At 39.8% G+C, this 21355-nt stretch overlaps 1 protein-coding gene across 18 annotated transcripts in view; it reads left to right on the plus strand.

Moving 5' to 3' along the window:
• Sgms1 (sphingomyelin synthase 1) overlaps positions 1-21355 on the plus strand; it is a 292465-nt gene that overhangs the window by 153324 nt on the left and 117786 nt on the right. The window contains exon 5 of one of the 18 annotated variants that reach the window (XM_020156737.2): positions 3987-4026. The exons of 16 other annotated variants lie outside the window; for them this stretch is intronic. The gene's annotated coding sequence lies outside the window, so the exon portion shown is untranslated. Of the gene's footprint in view, positions 1-3986; positions 4027-21355 lie in introns of those variants that run through there. One more of the 18 variants, XM_020156756.2, reaches the window with a different exon arrangement.

Consider the following 21355-nt stretch of genomic DNA (forward strand, 5'->3'; position numbering starts at 1 on the left):
CCCTGGAATTTCTCTCACCATTTCCTGAAGCGCAGAGGTTTTGCTCTTTAAAACCTTTGGAGAAACTCTCTGGAATTTCTTTCCCCCCATCTCCTTCAGCTCCTACATATTAGCAGATTAGTGTTCTATCCTCCTAGGGAACCTGTTCTAAATACCTCTATCCAAGTGTTGTCACAGAGGAAAAGGAAAGCTGGTTTCAGAAGCAAGTTGAGAAGCTGCTAGCCTCTCAGGGCAGTCAATAGATGATCTTTGAGACTTAGTGGAGAGAATTCTGACTGGTGTCAATCCAGGCAGGCTTGAGGAAGGGCTGGGAGAAGACACTCAGCTGATTGCTTGCATGTTATTCTAATCTGGGAAAAGTAAGGCTGCAGTTTAGTGAAGGGCAGATTGAGGCTTTCCTGAGGGGAGTGGAAAATTATTCTCTCTTGTGAAGAGCTGGTACAAACTCCCTGCAAGAGGAAGCCTGGTGGATGACTCCAGCAAGAAGCTTCAGCTTTTAGTCCCCAAAGCCAGGAACCTCCTCTGGGGCTTTTTGATGCTTTGAGAGTCACACTAGAGGTTGTAAAATTTCTTCACCAAGCAGAGGAAAGGTAGGAAAGGTTCAGTTAAACTGATTGAGAGACATTAAGAGAAGAAAACACCAACTTTGTATAGAGGAAAAAAAAAGCCACTAACTTTGTATTTTGATTTTATATTTTCTGAACCCAAACTGTAATTTGCATAGCATGATGTTTCTGGTAAGAATGAGAAAGTTTTCAGTGTTTTACTATTCTAATAATGTATAGGTTTAATGGGAAATATAATTGAATTGATCTTATGCTATTACTGGTCTCTCTATAGTGTTCATATTTAATTATACATGGTCTTCCCTGAGAAGAAATAACCGAACTATAATAATGGGGTTTGGGATAGGGCTGTGAAAAACAGACACCTGCTGCAGTTTCCATGTCATGCCTGTCTGGAACTCAGTGGCAACACAATGGAAATGGATTTCAGCACTGTCTTTCAGTGTGGCATTTGGACAGCCATTGCCTGTCAGCCAGTTAATCACTGAATCATTAGGATTGATCCTAACATGGGATCTTGGCCCTCCCTGATCATCAAGGAAGTTGCAAGCTTCTAAAGGGTACACCCTACAGGTGTAATCGAGTGAAGTGGAGATTGCCAGTCCTGACAGAATTTTGTGTTTTAATCTTTTCTTTCCTCAGCCTTGGTTCTTATGCCCCTTCCTTGTTACCCCAGGAATCTTCTCCTACTCCAGTGTATTTTTCTTGGGAGAAAGTCACCAATAGTAAACACACAGGAGTCTGAGTATTGCAAAAATCGTAGGGATTGGAGAAGGGTACCTTTTTCTGCAGCCGTCCCCTCCCCATAGTATTCTTGTAAATGTCATCAGGCTAATGTTTACAAAGGTTCCTGCCTTACTCTTTACTCACCCATAATTGAAAGTTGACAGACACAAATTGTAAGTATAATTTAGGATTTTTTTCGCCCTTAGTTCTACCGTGCATGGTATGCATAGGTAACTTGCTTACTCATGTAGTCCCAGAAGGAACTTGTATCTTTGTGGAATGCATCCGTTGCCAAAGCAAGGCTATAGCTTTTACTATGCATCCACAGTGCTGGATCCCATAAAAGGAAGATCACCAGAGTCTTCCCAGTGGGCTTTCACACTTACCTAATCTATAGAGTCTAGTCAGGCCTATTTTTGTTTCCTGTCCTCAAGCTACTCGCTAACAACATATTTCTTCCATCTTATAGAAGGAACATCAGTACTCTTTAGTTGGGATGACAGCCAAACAATTTGAGGCTAGAAAATAGAGGATCACTAAATGGTTTGAGATGACCTCTCATGTCATTCAACAGTATACCCTAACGGTGTTCAACAGACTTGCATAGGAGGCCTTCCCCACTTTGTCCAAGTGCAACCGTGGATAAGGTTTTGACCTTGGACAACTTACATAACCTCTGAGCTCAGTGTCTAGATCTAATTAAGTTTGGGTTTCTAACCTGCTTCCACCCAAGTGTTCTCTTGTAGGATTGAATGTAAAGGCATTTTATGTCTGATAATTGCATGTCATTGAGATATAGTTTTGTATTTACCAGTGAAGATATAGGAAGACCTTTTTAGCTACATGTTTGTGCAACATCACGTATTGCCTTATGAGACAAGGCACTTTAAGGGTGGTATGGCTGTAGATGACACATTGTCTTAAATAGAAGGTATTTTATTTCTTCTCTCTCAAGTAGCAGATTGGAATGTTCCTTTTTTGAACTGTGTTTACATTTTGACCTGTGCTTTTTGAAAGTACTTCTGATAGAAGTGAAATATTTATTCAGGTTTGGCATGTTGCTGGAAGGTGGCATTTCCATGGGTTTCTCAATAATGGGTGGCAATTTGCCTCTCTCTGCGTCTGTGACTGTCTCTCAGGGACACTATGTTCTTCTGGTGTCTCCTGCTGCAGAGGGGAAGCAACAATGTAATAAAACCAGTTAATGTGTCAGAAAATTATGCCTTGGCAAATAGAAGGGTTTCTTTTGAAATCTCTCCTTTGATGTACAGAAAGATAAGTGGGCCTACTCTATAAGCGACAATCATTCAATTTTTTTGGTAATTCAGAAGACTTTGTGGATCCTGAATGAACTGATTCTTTTCTTTAAATGACATGGGCAGGGGCCACACAACCTACTCTGTAACCAGCCATGGGGTTTGTTTCTGTGACCATTTCTCCTTGTGTACAGCGTCTCTATCCCTGCCTACAACCAGTACAGAGGAATAGCTTTGCTTCCTCTGCTGAGACTCCGTACTGCTGCTTTGAGACTGTCTGTAGCCTTGTGGGGGAGCAAAGCAGCCTTCCGAGGAGTTGGAAGTTCTGGTGAGATGATACATTTGTAACTTAGTCCAGATTCAACCACATAAGAGTTTAGGTTACTTTTACTTATGGTGTTCTGTACCTGTAGAAAGTAGGCCAAATTCCCTCTGGTGTTCTCCACCCTTACCTCTTCCTGCCTTCCGATCTTAGCCCAGCAGTACATTCTTCCTGGACAAAAGGAGGGCCCTTGCCCTTCAATTTCTATCATAAACAGCTTCCCTATCATGGAGGACTTGCAGATTGACCTCAGACAAGCAACTGGCCAGCCAAAAAACCACCTTCCTCAGATATGGTAGCATCTTTCTAAATAGTACGACCTTGCAGCCAGCTATTACTCGCTTCTCTTTCCTTATTTTGGTCCAGATACAGAGATACTTAGATTCCCAGACATATCCCTGAAATAACCTTGCCAATGTGAAGACTAATGTGTGGTATTCAGTTAGGGTGCTAGTGACCTTTCTGGAGAATGGTGGTTATGTGTGTTCTCTCGAGGACAGTTTGTTAAGCTAGTCTGCAGATTGAACTTGAATATTGATCTCTATCTGTCTATATGGAAAGGGTCATATTTTACTTGAGTAAGTCTTTCGTGAAATGGAATGAGGAAGCATTTTTAAGTGTTAGCGTGCAGTAGGTTGCAGTCTCTAAGCCTTTGATCACACTCTTCTGTATGTGACCTGTAGCTATTCCATTTAGCTTGCTATTGATTGCATTGTAGTAAAAATGAAAACTTTTACATCTCATTACCCCCTTTTTATCACAGACTTGTATTTTTATAGTTTGAGAAATTTGCTTTCTTACTTATCATTTTCTGTATAGTACATTAGCATTTGTTTATCTGAATGGAGAGGGGATTGAAAAATGGACACTGTACCATTCGATCACTTAATGTGTAATGTTTCTTTGGTATTAGATGTTGCTGGTGTCTCCTTGGCTTTGCCGAGAGCAGCTTACTGTGAATACTAGGACAGCCAGAGACGAGCTGGAAAGAGGGAAGGAATGTTGTTTTCCTATGGAGAGATGACAAGAAATGAACAATAATTACTTTCAGCTTTTTTTCTAATAAGCAACTCATTACATGAACAATGCACTTTAATTTACTTTATTTTCTTCTAGATTGGAAGGAAGATTTAAGAATAATAAAAACATGATTCAGGTAAATGGATTTTTAATTTCTTTATGTTTAGTTTATATTTTCTGTGAATTCCCAATGAGCATATCTAAACAAACAATCATATGTGGCCACCTTGAATATGGGAGAAATATTTGGGTCATACAAAGTACTACCACTACAACTTTTGTCATATCCCAGCCTCATTTTCTTCTGACCCTTTACATACATATTTGACACCGGATCTCCATGTTAATAGTCACATTTTGAAGCAGTCAATACCATTTTCCACAGCATGTTATCATTTTGGTTGTTTGCAATCTGGCACTTTTGGAGTTTATGTATGGTGCTGTAATTGGAAATTTTATTCCAAGCTCCAAGTAACCATTTGCATAATGTTAGGACAGTTGATATTTTCATCCTTTCTGTGTAGATGAACATTGAAGAGTTCTCCTGGGTAGCAATTCATAGAATTGCTTTGTTAAATCAGTCTTTGTTTTCTTTCCCCCCTCCCTCCTTCACTCCCTCTTTCTCTTTATTTATGTTATTTATTTTGAGGTAACTATGTACATTGTTTAATAATTCAAGTAGTAGTGTAATAGCCACTCTCCATTCTTTTTATAGTCCCATTGCCTCTTTGCCTAAAAATAGCCCTTTTCATCTCTTTTGGTTGTATTTTCTGGTACTCACCTACCTATTTCTAAATAGTGCAGGATATGCTGTAAGTGCCATTGATTGATTTCTTTAAAAGGTTTAGAGTTATGTATCGATTTCCTGCTGAGAATTTATCTCTCATAGACAACACTGCCATTAGTATATACTTACCCTTCCTATTTCTTCCAGGCTGGCCTTGATTTTAAGATCCTTCTGCCTCAGCCTCCAGAGTGCTGGGATTACAAGGAGTGTGCCATTAGCCTGCTCTCCATTTTTCTTAATGCTGTCATGTTACAGATGTGTTTAAGCAAATATTAATGTTTACTGTATTATGACCATATTTTGTTTGTGGTTGAACTCTCTTATGTACGTTGACATGTCTCAGGCCACTCTGCTTCCCAGTTGGTTGTATGTGAAATGTTCTTTATGTCTGGAAAATGTTTGATATTTGTCTTTATCCCCAAAATTCTGCAATTTCATACTGAGACATTTTTCCTTCTTTCCCCTCATCCTTCAGTTCTAGGGGTTGAACGCAGGGCCTGGCATGCCACATAAGTGGCATACCATTTAAACTACACCCTTATCCCTTGTTTTTGACATAGGGTGTCACTACCTCTGCAGGGGGCGGGGTGGCTTAGAACTTGAGATCCTCCTGTCCTAGTAGCTACAGGTATGTGCCACATATGGCTCTTCTTTCCTTCCCTTTTCCCTTATCTCTTCCTTTTTTTGTTGTTGTTTGTCTTGGAAACTAGTGTTCTTAAATTTGGTAATTTTCTTGTCCTATTTCTTTTCACTTTTTTCTGTTTTCAACTAGTCCATTGTTGGATATTTGGATCTGTTGGCTTCATCTTCTAATTTTCTTACATATTTTTCTTGGGTACTTTCATCTCTGTGCTTTGTTCTACTTTCTTAGTGTCTATTTAATTTTTAATTTCAGCTAGTGTATTTGCAATTTTTAATTTTTTTGGCCCTCTGAATATTACGTCTTAAAAATAAAGTTGTTTGTTTCACAGTTGAAATATTTTCTGTTCCTCTGAGGATATAAATTGAATTATCTCGCTGTTTTCTTCTCTCTACATATTTTTGTGTATGTTTCCCTTTATCTGTTTGCTTTGATCCCTGATTTGAATGTTAGAGGTTGTTCTGAAATAAGTAGGAACAATTTAGTTGTTCATATTGAAGATCCAGACAGTAAAAAGTAGTCTGGGATTCATTACTTGGTAGGCTTTCCCATAGAGTCTTTGGACAGGCCATTTTAGCCTCTGTGTGTGCATACATTTGGGCATTTCAGTTTCTCAGTAATCCTCTGTTTACCTTTTTGTGGGGTGTAAGCTTCCATGTAGGAGAAGAGAGCCAATGGTCTCTAAAAAAAACCACATCATATAGAATTTACCATCTTAATCATTTTTATTGTGTAGTACAGTAGTGTTAACTATATGCCGTACAAGAGATCTTCAGAACTTTTTCATCTTGCAAGCTAAAGCTTTATACGCATTGAATAACAATGTCTTGTCAGTCATCATTCCAGTTTCGGTTTTTTTAAATTATACAAGTGGAATCCTTTTGTGACAGACTTGTTTCATCTAGCATAATGATCTCAAGGTTCATCCTTATTATAGTAAATTATGAGATTTTCTTGTTCATGGTTGAATACTGTTCAGATGTATTTATATAGTGTATTTTTTCACCCGTTGATCTGCTAATTTAGATAGCTTCTATTTTTATGAATAATGCTGCAGTGAATATGGGTGTACAAGTATCTTTTCAAGACCCTGCTTTCACTTCAAGTTGGATTGCTGAATCATGTGGTACTTGTATTTTTAAGTTTTTGAGGAACTGCCTGTTTCCCATAGTGGCTGTATCATTTACATTTCCAAGAGTGTACCAGGGTTCCAGTTTTTCCACATCCTTGCCAACACTTGCTATTTTCTTTGCCTTTTCTTAGTAGCCATTGTAATGGGCAGGAGGTCAGATGTCATTGTGGTTTTGGATTGCTTTCCTCAGAATGAGTGATGTTGCGTGTCCTCTCATGTATGTGTTGAAAATCTGTGTATCACCTTTGAGATGTCTACTCAAGTCCTTTGTCTATTCGTTAATTGGGTTCTTTGGTTTTTTGTTGTTGAGTGGTAAGAATTCCTTAATTATTCTGCTTATTAACACCTCATCAGATACATGGTTTGCAGATAGCCTCTCCCACTCTGTAGGTTGCTGTTCTCACTCTTCTTGTTTGTTTCACTTGCTGTGCTGAAGCTTTTATGTTTGATTTAGTCTCACTTGTTTATTTCGCTTTTGTTACCAAATCCAGTGTCCTGTGTTTTCTTCCAGGAGTTTCATAGTTTCAGATATAATCTTTAATCCATTTTGAGTTAATTTTTGTATTATGGTGTAAAGTAAGAGTAAATATTTTTTATACTTGAACAAGGCTGCTCTTTTCAGTCTTATACCTGATCTGTCCTGAGGTACCAGAAACTCCCTTTCCTGAGCCTGGCTTTTTGTTCATATCTCAGTTCTACTGTCATCTCCACTATCCAGCTTCTAAAATGCCCCTGATGGCTAGTGTCTGTTCTGGTACGGTTTTCTTTCTGTTTGTCTTTACATCTTTTTCTTTCACTACCATTTTAAAGGGGATTAGAGGGAAGCAGAGATAAATAGGCTTATCCCATTGGCCATTTATAACTCCCAAAGATTGGGAAATTAGTGTAAGTAGATTATGAAGAACTATTAAGACGATAGTTTCTTTTGTTCTAAGAATTATTTCTTTATGAAATAAAGGGTATGGGGGTGGATGAAACAGCCTTAGTTTCGTTCTTTCTTTTTTTTTTTTTTTTGTGGTGCTGGGGATGGAACCCAGGGCCTGTGCAAGTGCCTTATCACTGAGCACATCCTTAGTTCTTAGTTTTCATCAAATGCTCAATGATATAGGGCCTGAAAAGGATTGAGAGCCCATTTCTTACAGATTATTTGAAAGAGAGAATGAGAGAGAATATATTATTGATTGAATTCATCATGATCAAAATCAAAACCACAACTTTGCTATCTACTGCTAGAGTTCCATATTCTTTCACATGTAGATACAAATTATGTGTGAACAACCTACTTATTTGCTTTGGTGGGGCTGGGGTTTGAACTTAGGACTTCATGCTTGCAAAGTAGATGTTCTATCACTAGAGCTCCACCTCCTGTCCATTTTGCTGTAGTTAATTTTGAGATGGGGCCTTGGGAACTATTTGCCCAGGCTGGTCTTGAACCACAACTCTCCTGGTCTTGAACCACAACTCTCCTGGTCTCAGCCTCCCAAGTAGTTAGAATTACAGGCATGAGCCATGGGACTCTGGTTACACTCTGTGTTCTCTATCAGTGTAAAACATTATCTCTAGCTTCCTTATTATGCACATATCCATTTATATGCATAAATATAATGCATATGTATATTTATATGTATATGTATATATGTAGGTATTAGATATGAGGGTTGTTTTTGACCCCAGAGAGATGACCACCTTATTAGACAGCTTGTAAAGAAGGTACCTTTGTTTTCAGTTCAAAGCACTATTTTTGATTTGAGATAATTGATTATTTGTTGACTATTGAAAATAAGTCATAAATAAAAGGAAAAAAACCTCTGTGCTAGAGGGTTAAAGTCTTAGTTTTTGATTAAAAAATGAGTTTATTATTTAGGATGATAAAAATTAAAAGACTGAAAAATAGAAAAGATGAGTGGGAAGTAGAGAAGGCTTGATATAAACCTTCATATCCAAGTTAATTAATACTTTGATGCTTCTATCTATATTGAGCTATATTGAACTTAAAAAATCCTTCTGTCTTTTGAATTTTATGATTCCATTGTGAAATTAAAGCTTAAATCGCTGCTCTGCTCTATCTAGGCAGACCTATTGAGGTCTTTGGGAAGCACAAAAGTGTCTGGTTGGGCAACTTATGAAATTCAAGACAAGACCTGCCTCAGGAAGTGTACATAAGAATAATTTTAAAGGACCCTCTTGATAGATGCAAATCAGTAGCCATCAGAGGTACATAATAATGGAGGGCTTAAATTGAACTTGGCTGCCCCACTGGACTGTACTGAGTCAAATTGGATCCATTCTGTAGTAATGCAGACTGTGTTAGGGCTCACATACACCAGTGCTTGTCATTCTCTAAACTTGGTGGTGGGTGGGGTGGGATGTCACTCCTCACTCCTGGCGTAGCTCTGGCTTAACCCCTTGACAATCCTTCCTGATGCCTGAAGAACAACAGACAACATAGTGATAACATCTGATTCGAACAACAGACAACATAGTGATAACATCTGATTCTGGCCAGATGAAAGGGATGAGAAATTTCTAGCCAAAGACCTCATTCCCTTCTTTCCTGGGAGCAAAGCAGTTCAAGTTGAAAGTCAGCTGATGTGTGCCCTTTGAATTAGCTGTTATCATTGGTTTCTTCTTACCCAGAACTGCTCTCTGATTGGTTGGTAGTTGTACTGATTGACTGGTTCTCTGTTAAGTCATTAGCAGGTGCTCGTCTCCTAGAGCCTCTAAGGTACAAAGTTACCTGCCCTTGCTTTCATACAACCTTCAATTTTTATCAACTCAACAGTGTTTATTGTCAAAGTCAGGGTGACCCATTGTTTCATATCCCGTGACCTTTTGTGGATGTCTGACATTTGATGCCATAAGTCACCATGATCCTTTAGATATTTCTTTTTCCACGCAGAACACTATAGGTGTAACCTGTGCTAACTATTTTACATGTCTTTGATCATCACACCATCATGAAAACATTAAACAAGGCCCTTTTCTAGATGGGGAACTGAGGTTCCAAGCAGTTAAATAACTGTTCTACCGTTTCCCAGAGAGTAAGTGGAGAAATACACTTACTTCAGTACTGAGTTTGTCTCAATCCTGTTCTGTGGTAACACTGTATTATGATGGCTCCTCTTTGGAAAGCAGTATTCTAAAAATATTCTAATTCTTGTGGAATTCAATCTTTGACTCTACTTTTAAAACATTTGTCACTCCCCATTTTACAGCATCGCATTTGGTGCATAATGTTTGCATGTGGGCGTGGTGGCGCCTGCCTGTAGTCCCAGCACTTGAGGGGTAGAGGCAGGAGGATCAAGAGTGTGAGGTCAGCCTGGGCCACATAGAGAGCGCTAGGCCCTGTAACCAAAAGTTATACCAGGCAATTTGTGTTATATCAGGATTAAATATTTTCAATATTTGTTATTTTCAGAATTTCACTGAGAGTATATCATTGTTACAAGACATTATTAAAATGTGTTCTTTCTGACGAAGGCTCTGAAACCTTTGCTGATCCTGTGTTTTTCTGAATTGCCTATGGTGCCAGTGTGGGAGGCCGACTTCTGTATTCCAAAGACATTCCTAAGGTGTCTCGCCTCATTTGTGCCATTGCCCCATTTCTTTCAGTCTGGATTTAGTGAAGATGACATAGGGGAGGAACAATGAGAACTCTAACGTAGTACACAAAGTTGTTTCGGAGCCTTACTCCTGTGTACTATAGAACACCTGAGGCTGGGGGTGTAGCTCAGTTGTAGACTGCTTGTCAAACATGTGCAAGGGTTCCATCCACAGCACTTCAAAAATAAATAAATAAAATTTTAAAAAATGTTTAAAAGAGGATGCCTATCCAGTAGCTCATATTGGCTCAGTGACTACTTTAATTGTGTATAGCTGAGAAGTTACCCTGGAGGATTTAGGTTTTACGTTTAAGTCTAAGGATATGTGGCCGAGCATGGTGGTGCACGTCTGTAATCTCAGCATTCTGGAGGCTAAGGCAGGATGATCACAATTTCATGGCCAGCCTGGGTTTTATATTGAAATTGCCTTGACCTGGGCTTCATATCTAGAGACTGTCTCAAAAAGGGTTTGTGATACCCATTTCCCCCAGTCTGTCCTCAGGCTTTTGTAATGTTACTGAATTAGCTGATGCTACATGTACTGATAAGTCATTTTAAACTTTCACTACAGTTCTGGAGACAGGCATGGCCAGCCGCATTGAAAGAGGATTAAACCGAGGTTTATGAGATTGTGAAACTTGCTCAGGGTCATGCAGTTAGAAAATGGGGGGGCCTGAACTTGAAGCTAGACGTGTCTGCTTTCACAGACCGTGCTTCTGATACACTGCCTGCCAGCTTCACATAGCAGTGACATTAGATGACAGACGCCTCTAGGAAATTTCTTGTGTTCTCATTCATACAAGCAGTCTGGAGCAGTGACACAGCCTCGTCCTCTACACACGAAGGCTTCTAAGCGGTCTGGGTGCTGTCCCTGTCCCCCTCCCCTTCCCCCTTCAGCAGTGACATTTCTGGTTTGTGATGGACCGAGTGGCTCTAGAGAAATGGGAGGTGTGTCTTCCCCGGGCCACATGCCATTTCCCACCAGTTGCCACCAGCTTACCAGGCTGCTAGTAGCAATTAGGTCCACTCACTCTAGCAGCTGTTCCATCCTAAGCAGGCTGGGACAGACATTTGTCCACCCAATCGCAGCCGAGGACAGCTCTGGCATTTCACAGGACTCAGCATTTCAGGGATACCTTATCCCTCATAAGTAGGTCAAATAAATTTCTTCTCTTCCACCTCATCCTCCTCTTTTCTTTTGTTCAAGACAGGATCTTTCCAGGCTCGCCTTGAGCTTGCAATCCTCCTGCCTCAGCCTCCTGAGTGCTGGGAATATTGTGCCACCATGCCTGCCCATCTTTTTGTTTCTAAATGTACTTTTTTAAAAAAACTGATTATTTGTAGAAAATTTGGTAAATGTTGAAAGCTTAAAATAAAAACCATTGCTCAGATAGACATTGGTAATATTTTGGTGCCAAGGCTTCCATTTCTATTCCTATAAACATGCCTTTTGTTTTGTTTTGCTGTATTGGGGTTTGAACTTGGGACCTTGTGCTTGCTAGGCAAGTATTCTATCACTTGAGCCAGAGCTCCAACTCTGATTTTAATTTTGTCTTTCATTTTGAAAAGCATAGTCTTCTCCATTCATTTTTACTCCATATGACTTCTGTAATTCCCCCAAATATTCCTTAAATATTCTTTTAACTTGCAAAGTATTTCATTTGGGTAGTAAGTGGTCTGCCTTGCTGCCAGGAAGACCTAATCATCGTGGAGTTCATTTAGAACCTCACCAGGTTAGGCCACTGTGGTGGGATAGATGTATTAAAAGAAACAAAAGCTCTGTAGTTGCCACTAGTGTTTATATACCTTTAGAATAACTAATAGTGTTTGTTAATAATTGGCCAAGAAAATCCAGTTTTGATCACTTTCTTTGTTACGTCACACAACGAAGCTGGCTTGGGAATTTCCCAGTGTAAATGCATGCGGGAATAGAACTTGAGTAATGCTTTTTGACTGGGATATTTTGGATCCCCTTTTTTCTTTGAGGTGGCCCCTCTGTGACTTCATCTTTTCCATAGTTAGGGAAAAAAACCTTTCAAATCTTAATTTGCTGGTGGTTTACTCCGCCTCGTTGACCATGCCACTTAAACCCAAGTGGTTAAGCAGTTCACACTGGCTGCACCCTGGGTCAGGCAACTGCCCTGACCTGAGGGTGCCTTGGTCCTCATGAGCAATGCCACTTTAACATTCTTTGAAGTGACCTTCACAGGGCAGCACTAATGTGGCTTGTCCTGAAAGCAAAGAGTGCTTCTAGGGTTAGCATCATCAAACTGAGAGGTTGATGACAATTGAGACGGGAACATTTACCAGAAGGACCAGTCAGAAGAGGCTCTTCTGAAGCCAGGACCATGTTACTGCTGTTCCTTTACCAACTGCCATTGTTAAGTTAAACCATCCTTATTAGACCTTTGCTTTTCAGGCTTGGTTACTTATTGACCTTGGGATTCCAAAGTGCTGAGGAGAAGGCCTTTGACCATCTTACTTCCCCGTTAACCCCCTGGCTCTGCTTTCAGGTGTTTTATGTATTGAATTTGCACAAATTTTTGCTGCAATCTGCTGTCTAAGGAAGTAAAGACTGGGAAAACCATTATGGCCTGTGGAAGCTCAGGGAGGATGCAAAATAGATGTACATAAGGATTGCTTCTGGGTTCCCACTCTGCCTGTAATTCTCCTGCAGTGACCCCATTCTCCTTGGGCCTGGTGCTCGCATTAGGCCCACCAGTTGTGATAGTGATTTCCTTACGGGTGCCCCAGAAGTCTGGTTTTGGTTGGCTATTTACTTCTTGCTTTGTATACATTTTTATATTTACCAACTCTTTCATTAAAGAATTCTGAGAAGAAGTGAGATTGCCTCTATAGGTTTTCTTAGACAGGCGTGGTAGCACACACGCATACAAGCTTAGTATTCAGGAGCCTGAGGCAGGAGGATTTTGAGTTCAAAACCAGCCTGGGCCACATACAGTAAGAATATCTCAAAACCAAAACCAAAACAAAATGTTTTCAGTAGGGATAAGGAATTAAGCTGTTTTTCAGGAGAAACTGAGATAACTTGGTTTCTTAAGTTATTTGTTGAAATAGAATTTTAAAATAAGAATTAAGTGCTGGCCCATAACATACAAAAGAAATGTCAAGTCCTTCCAGGGGAACAGTGTGACACAGTGCTCCTGAAGGTTGAAGATGGAGAGACTGGACTCATTCTCTCAACTGTCTCAGGCTCATTGCTGCCCATGCTGAGCCAGGCACTGGCTCACTGATGTTCTTCCCCCTTTATAATGTCTTTTTTCTGTTTCTTTTTATCCCTGCATTCTGCCCTATCAACTCTCCATTGTGCCTCATTACCTCTGGCTGGTCTAGCTGAATAACCTTTCCCTGGGTGTCCCTGCCGCTTTTCTAGCTGATAGGTTAGATTTTCTGATGCTGCATTCATAATTCCATTCCCTTCTTCAGAGCCTTCAGGGATGGCTGTCCCCTCACTTCAGGATAAAGCCACATACTAGTGTGGCATTTGGGGCATCTGTCATCTGGCCCAACCTGCATCTCCAGTCTTACCCAGCGTTTACCCAGTGCAGACCTCAACTGTACCCTGGCCTGCTGTTCCCCTGTGTCTTGTGCCTTCACTCACTATCTGGAAAGCTCAGTCCTTTTTTTTTTGGGGGGGGGTTGTTAACATCCTGTTTGATGTTCAGAGTCTACTTTAAAATGATTCTTTTTCTGGCAGCTTTAAAGAGTTTGCCTTTAGTAGTCTACAGTTTGCTTATATATAGACAATGAATCATGCTTTCTCTCTCTCTTCTTTCCTGACATTCTTTGGGTTTCTTGGGTCTGAAGGCTGAAGATTGTTCAGAAAATTCTATCATTATTCCTTAGACTAGTGTTTCTCCCTCATTTTCATTATTTCCTTCTGAAAATTGATAAGACATGTGTTAGACTTTCTCACTCCCCTTCCACATTCCTATTTCTTATTCTTTACATCTTTGTCTATTCTGGATTTGTCTTTTGGCTTACTAATTCCTTTTTTGAATATTCTGTTCTTCTGTTTAAACTGTGCTTGTTGAAGAAGATTTTTATATTTTTCATGTTACTGTGGCTTATTTTTTTACCTTACAGCTTTATCCCCAGAATTCAGACCAAAGTCCAACACCTGGTACATAGGTGTTCAACAAATAAATGCTAAAAACATTAGTATAAGTTTTTTTATTTTTAAAAATTTAATTATTAGTTTTAGTTTCTTTTCAAGTTTTTTTTTAGATAAAATTGTACTCTTTTTCTAAACTTTTACTTACTGAAATACACTAAGTATACTACTTTATGCTGACGATTTTAGTATTTGAAGTCTTTTCATGTTTGATTCATTTTCCTGTTCCTGTTGACTCTCCCTCACCATGGCTTCTTTGCTTCTGTTTTTATGATACATTGATCATTAGCTCAGATTCCTTTGAGTTTTACCTGTGACTACCGTGAGGAACAGATTGAAAGAGGATTTTCCTGGACAGTACTTATATTTGCTTCTGTCTGGTACCTGTATCCCATATCAATCTGGGCAATCTTTGATTTTCTGCTTGAAGTTTTTTGAAGTACACAGTATGAATTTGAACCACACAACTTCACGAGTGCCAGCTGAGGGCTCTGAACTCTCAAGGGGGTTTTTCTACCCTTCAGAGCTCAAAAGCAGCTCTCCTCCTGGTGTAGCAGGTGTGTCCCTGCCTTGATGGTATAGCTCCGAGTGGGGTGTATTGAACTCCCTAGCCGGAGTGGTCCTGCTTGATCTCTCTGGGCTCTGCATCATCATGATGCAAGACCAGGTGACTGAGCTCTGGCTTTTATGTTTTCCTACCTCCCAGCTTTCTCCTGTCTACTTTGTTTTGGCCTCTGTGAATTCCTATCTAATGTATGAGAAAAAGATATTACGTTTTGTTTTCTTTAGTTATTCTCCTAAGGAGAGTAGTTTCTAGTGTGTTACTCTGAAAACCTGTTGCAATGTTTTTAGTAGGTGTTTCTAATAGATGAGGTGGGAAGACATTTAGGGCAGAGCTCAAAAGATGATTATACATAGGTACAGCCCAGCCTTCTTCAATTTGAATGTCTGCTGTGTTCATTTGGATTAGGTTAGCACTGAGGCAGAGTGTAATACCCTCTCATGTTTTTTCAGTCTGCTGAGAACTTGATGTCTTGGAGATGCAGTAAGACCATCTTATTTGTGGATTTATTACATGGCTTTCTGCTCAAGCATGTTCACAAAACATAGTTTTAAAACATCAAAAGAAATTACAAAAGGAAACCTTTTAAATTCCTAGTCTGCCATTATAGTTCATGCCTGTAATCCTATCTATTCAGGAGGCAGAGCTCAGAAGGATCCACAGTCCAGGCTGGTCCCAGCAAAAAAACATGAGATCCTAGTGTGTGTTGGCTGTGTGTGTGTGTGTGTGTGTGTGTGTGAAGTTCCCACATGTGCATTACGCAGCTCATGTGATTTGGAGACGCCCTGGTCAGTCCTGCTTATTGTCAGTTGTGCTTAAACTCTTCACATCTTGAGCACTGAGGATGTTTTCTCAATGGTGTCTGCTGGGAACTATACACCTGTGGATACCAAGGGTCTACTGTATTACTTACTGAAATGAGATTTTTTTCCGTTGATTTATTAATTATCTGATATTATACTGTATCACATAGTTTTATCCTTCTAAATAGGAATTGGCTGCTAAGTAATCCCTAAATATAGCGGATATTATTTATTGCATTCTGTCTGCCATGGGTCCATATAAGGATACCAGAGAGAAGCTAATATACATTGGTCCTTGAGTCAGTGTTAAATCATTTGATCCTGAATTAGTGGAATATTGTTTGTAAGTGAAAGTAGTTGCAAGCATTAGACTATGCCAGGGATTTAAAAAGGAAGAAAAAACAGTCTCAAGAAAGTTTTCTTTTTCTTTTTTTTGTATAACTCAGGCCCTTGTACTCATTAAGGGAAGTGCTTTGCCCTTGAATCCACATCCCAGCACCTTTGACCTTTAGTTGATTTTCGCATAGGGTCTGGCTTTAGTGCTTGGGGCCAGCCTCAGACTGCAGTCATTCTACCTGTGTATCCTACATAGTGTGGACTGTAGGTATACACCACCACACCTGGCTTCTTGAGATGAGGTCTCACTAGCTTTTGGCTGGGCTGGCCTTGAACTATGATCCTCTGTATCTCCACCTCCTGAGTAGTTGAGATTATAGGTTCTGCATTACCATGCTCAAACATTTTTTTTTCTTTTTTTGTCTGAGAAGGGAATCTCACTGTGTTGACCAGGCTGGGCTCAAACTCAAAGGCCCCTCCAGCCTGTGTCTCCTGAGTAGCTGGGATTCCAGGAATGTGCTACCACGCCCAGTTCTCAGAAAGATATTTTTAAAGTTACAGTTTAAATGTATGGTGCACATATCTGCAGAATCAGTTTTACATTTGAAAGGTTCAGTTGATCTGGTATTTTCTGAGCACCAAATGGGGTTGGAAAGGTGGTGCTCAGCATTGCCCCCGTAGACATTGTGACACATGGATGTGCCTCTCACCAGCCTGAAGGATTCCCCAACCCTGTTGTGAACTCTTCTTTTCCTCAGAGCCCCATGGTAGATGAATTTCGCAGAGGGTCTGCCACTCCTGTCACTGACCCACTACTGGCTGCACCTGAGTCAGTTGATACTAACCCAGTATCAACTGGGTCATCGCAACACCACTTCTTGGAAACACCAATATGTCGTTTGTGACTTAAACTGACAAATAACTTTCAAACATGTGGTACGGTGTTAAGTAAATATTAAAAGGAATAAATGTTGATTTAAACTGGTAGAATGCTCAACCTAAGATGATCAGAATCGGATAGTGGTTGGTACAATTCATGTATTAGAGATTTGGAAAATCAGCAGCATATTTTCAGTGTTTGCCATGAAAGGAGCCAGAGATAAAATGAGGCAAACCTCACACTTACGTGAGACCAAATTACGATTAGACAATTGAAAATGAATATTCAGAGGTCTTAGAGATGATTTTGAGTAGCTGTATTTGGAAGTTTGAATTTTGTAAAATGTGTCAGCATGACAGTTTTCCACATTTAATAGTTTCATGACAAGGTCTCACTGTGTACCCCAGGCTGGCCTTGCACTCAAAATCCTCCTGCCTCAGCCTCCTGATTTCTGGTATTAAAGGCATGTGCCATCATGCCTAGTGTTTTCTTTCTTTCTTTTTTTGGGCAGCAGTGGGGTTTGAACTCAAGACCTCACACTTGCCAGACAGGTGCTCTTACCCCTTGAGCTACTCTGCCTTGTTGTTTTAAGGTAATGTTTACTTTGACTTGGTATTGGTACTAGAGGAAAATGCCTTACAGCTCATGTTACAAATATTTCAAGCTTTGAAATTTAGTTCCAAGTATCCACTATTTCTCAAAATTTGTTAGCATGTACTTCTCTGAGTTTTATTATACATAGTTGTATTTTTTTATAGAATGGGTGCATTTTTGAAAATTATCTCTCTTCTTCTTCTTCTTCTTTTTTTTTGTGGCCTTACACCTGTAGGCAAGTGATCTTAATACTGAGGCATACCACCGACCCCTATAAATGGTATCACTAATAAAGTGAATAAAAGTAAGTTGATGAGGAGTGCTCAAGGTCATTAATTCAAAGGATAGGAATAAGTCCTTTTCTCCTTTTTAATGCAGGAGTTTTTAATCTTGGGACACCTTTTTATATTACATTAAAATGTGTTAGGGTAAATTTGCGTTGGCTTTTTTTGTGATTTTATTAGCAAATAATAGTTTAAAGGGGAGACATTGTGATACTTACAAATGTGTTTAAAATATATCTTAGTTGGTTTACCCTCTGAATCATTGTCCCTCTTCCCTCCTCCCGCCTACAGGTTTCATTCTTCTATTTTCATATATGGTTACAAAATACATCCTCCATATGTACCCTCACTCCCCCATTCCTTGTGTGCACCCCACTCCCATTGGTATGGCCCCCATAAAAGATCTATTTTTTTCCTCCAGCCCTTCATTTTATTTTTGATTAAGTGTATATTGATAGCCCAAGGGGGTTTCTCCTTGGTACTTCAGGTCTGTATGTACCATGCGTGCATTGGTTTTATATCTATATATTTTTTTCCCATTTTAATTTGGAAAAGAAACCATACTAGAAACAAATGCTGGGTAAGAGCCCACTTCTGGAATCTTTTCCTTCTCAAATGTTTGGTGGAAAAATGTTAATTATTAATGCATTCACTTAAAAACTCCCACATAGTCAGAAAAGCCGTTGTTAAGAAAACGCTGCGAAGATAGGATCATTGTCCTGGCATCTGGACATTCTGTTGCTTTCGCCTTTTGTCAAAGTGAATGAATGAAAGTAAAGGAATGGTGACTTAGTTCTCTGCTGTAGTTGAGCTCTCTGTTTCAGTTATTGGGCTGCTGGGGAATGGTGGCCAGGCGGTGAAGACCATATAAACATCATCCACTTGTAATGCATTATCTGTTTGCAGACTCACTCCTCTCGATGACTTGTCTTCCTGTAAAAGAAACCACATATTTCCAAGTCTTACTATGCGTCATAATGTGGCATGGTTCCCTCCCATGTGATCCATGCCATAAAGGGTTTATGGCAGTCCTTTCTTCTTTCACTTTTTGCTACTTAATGAGCTGTGTTGTGTCATCTTTGATGTTATTTTCTTTACTTAAAAATTCTATTAGAGGTATTGTATAATCTCTCTTTAAAAGCTAATATTCACTATTAACTCTGGTGAAAACCCTGGAACATTTTGGGGACCTTCATCACCTTCTTGCATTTAACAGCTTTTCGGTGGCACTTTCATGTTGTAGGCCCTCCTTTGTACATAGTGAGCAGTGAACAAAACTGACAAGAAGAAAGAAAAAAATAACCAAATCCTGCACTGTGAAGTTTACCAGTATAGAAGCAGAAAGATGATAGACTGGAGAAATAAGTAAGACTTGTGCGTGCTACATGGTGGTTGCGGTTCTGGCAAATAAATAAGTAAGTAAAGCAGAGTAGATGGGGTGCATATGAATGGGGTGTGTGTTTGTGCATGCACTCTAATATAAAGAAGGCCTCAGTGAGACAGGAGCATCCAGCAAGAGGCTGAAGGCGGGGAGGGGTGAGCCTGCTCCATCTAGGGAAAAAGCAGCCTAGGCAAGAGGCCAGCAAGTACAGAGGCCCCATATTCTCCCTATTTCACAGGAAACCTAAACTGAGCCCTATCTAAGGCTACACTTAGGACAAACTGGTTCAAACCCAGACTTGTTATGGTCAAAGCCTATACTTTCTTCACTACCCCAAGCTATCCAAAAAAGAAATTTTGTTCTTAGAAAGTTTTCCAGTACCTTACAAAATGTGTTATGCTTCATGAGCTGAGACTAACCATTACCTGCTCTTCAGAAAAAGTAATAGATGGATAGTAGGTAGATTAGTTTTCTGTACTCAAATAACAGACCCTCAAAAATATAACCTTCTTCTCCAGGACATAAGGTTTAAAACAACTTTTAGGCACTAATCTTTCTATTTTTACTTTTCCCTCTCTCTTTAAAATTATATTATTTTTGCTTTTAAAAAATCCTCAATTTCTATTTTATATGTGAAAATTTAAAAGACCAAACTAGGGCTGGTGGAGTGACTCAAGTAGTAGAGCACCTGCCTGGGAAATATGAGGCCTTGAGTTCAAACCCCAGTATTTCCAAAACACACACACACACACACACACACACACACACAAACTCATTGCATAGGAACTAACAGAGCAGTAGCTTAGAAGGGAGAGTATATGAAAGTATAACAGCAACAGGGACATGGGATACTTTCCATTTAATTAAAAGGCATTGCCTCTTCTGTTGTATGAGTGGAACCTATAAGAAGGTAGCTGGCCAGGGTCATGGTGAGAGGTCCTTTTTATGACTGAATAATGAAATGTGTGAATGCAGAGACTCCCTAGGTGTGGCCTGTACTGAGCACCTCTTCCTACCTACTCACCACTCCCTACCTACTCACCACTCCCAGGCAGGGCGGCAAGTGACTGTTGATGACTGTCATCTTGTACCATCTGGCTGAGTGCACATGTGTTTGGGGTGAACTGAGTCTATATGTGCTGCTTTCTTCCTTGACCAGAATGAAGGAGAAATGTTTTAAATTCTTTGGGGATAAAATAATGATGTGATGCAATGAATGTGCTGCTTATCTAATTGTGACTTTAAAAGACTAACCAAAATGTTTTGCATATTCACTTAATTCAGCACAGTAAGAACCTAGTTTAAATGTAAACATTATATTGTGGTGTTACTTCTCTCTAGGATGCAGTTTGTGAGGAAGATTGAGAAGTTAGTGTGAAGGGTGAAAGATTAGCCTCAGTAGAATAATTTTCCATTGTGTGAAAGGAAAATATTTAAGTAAGAGCCTAGCACTGTTCTGAATTGCTTCAGGTGACATTCACAGGAAACAGTCTTGTCCCAAAGATTTTGCATATTTTGGGTGAACTGTAAATGTTGGGCTGAAAATAAATCCGCATTTGGTAATCATTCAATTCTCTGGCCTTTGTAGTAGCTCCGTCCAATAGGAGTTTGTGTCTCCTTTTATCCATATCCTTTATTTTTTGTGCTTACTTTTAAGACTTTTTTTTTTTTTTTTTTTTTTTACAGCACTTGGAAGTTCATAGCAAACTTGAGTAAAAAGCTTAGAGATTATCACTGGAAATCATCCTGTTCAGTGAAATAAATGTTTAGAGATTGTCACACACCCTTGTCCCACACATTCATTGTCTATCCCATTATCAACACCCCTGCCAGAGTGGTCCATTTGTTGCAGTTGATGAACCTACACGAACACATCTTCATCAGCAAGAGTTCATTGTGTATATATTAGGGTTCATTCTCTGTGGTGGTCAGTCTGTGTCATTACACACAGGGCTGAATTTTGGGGGCAGTTGGGAAGATAAGAGCCTCAGGAAGTGAGAATGAAGTGCTGAAAAGAAAGAACAGTTAATGTGGGTTTCTGGGGAACAAGAAAAAAGTGTTTCAGGAAGCAGGCGGAGGTAACTGTCACGTGCTGCTGGTCAGTCTTGTGAAATGAGCAGTGCCCCTGGGCGTTGGCAACATTGGAGGTCATTGTTGATTTTGAAATGGGTGGCGTTAAGCAGAGCGGTGAGGATGGAGTCAGGCTCAGAATTAGAAGCATGCATTATAGTCCATCTCTGGCCAGCCTCCGTGTCACTGTGCCCAGTGGAAGCATTGTGGGGCTGAGCGTGGCAGGCAGGGAAAGTGGAGCAAGGCAAGGTTGCCCAGT

This window comes from Castor canadensis, chromosome 7 (genome assembly GCF_047511655.1).
Source record: "Castor canadensis chromosome 7, mCasCan1.hap1v2, whole genome shotgun sequence".
Taxonomy (NCBI): domain Eukaryota; kingdom Metazoa; phylum Chordata; class Mammalia; order Rodentia; family Castoridae; genus Castor; species Castor canadensis.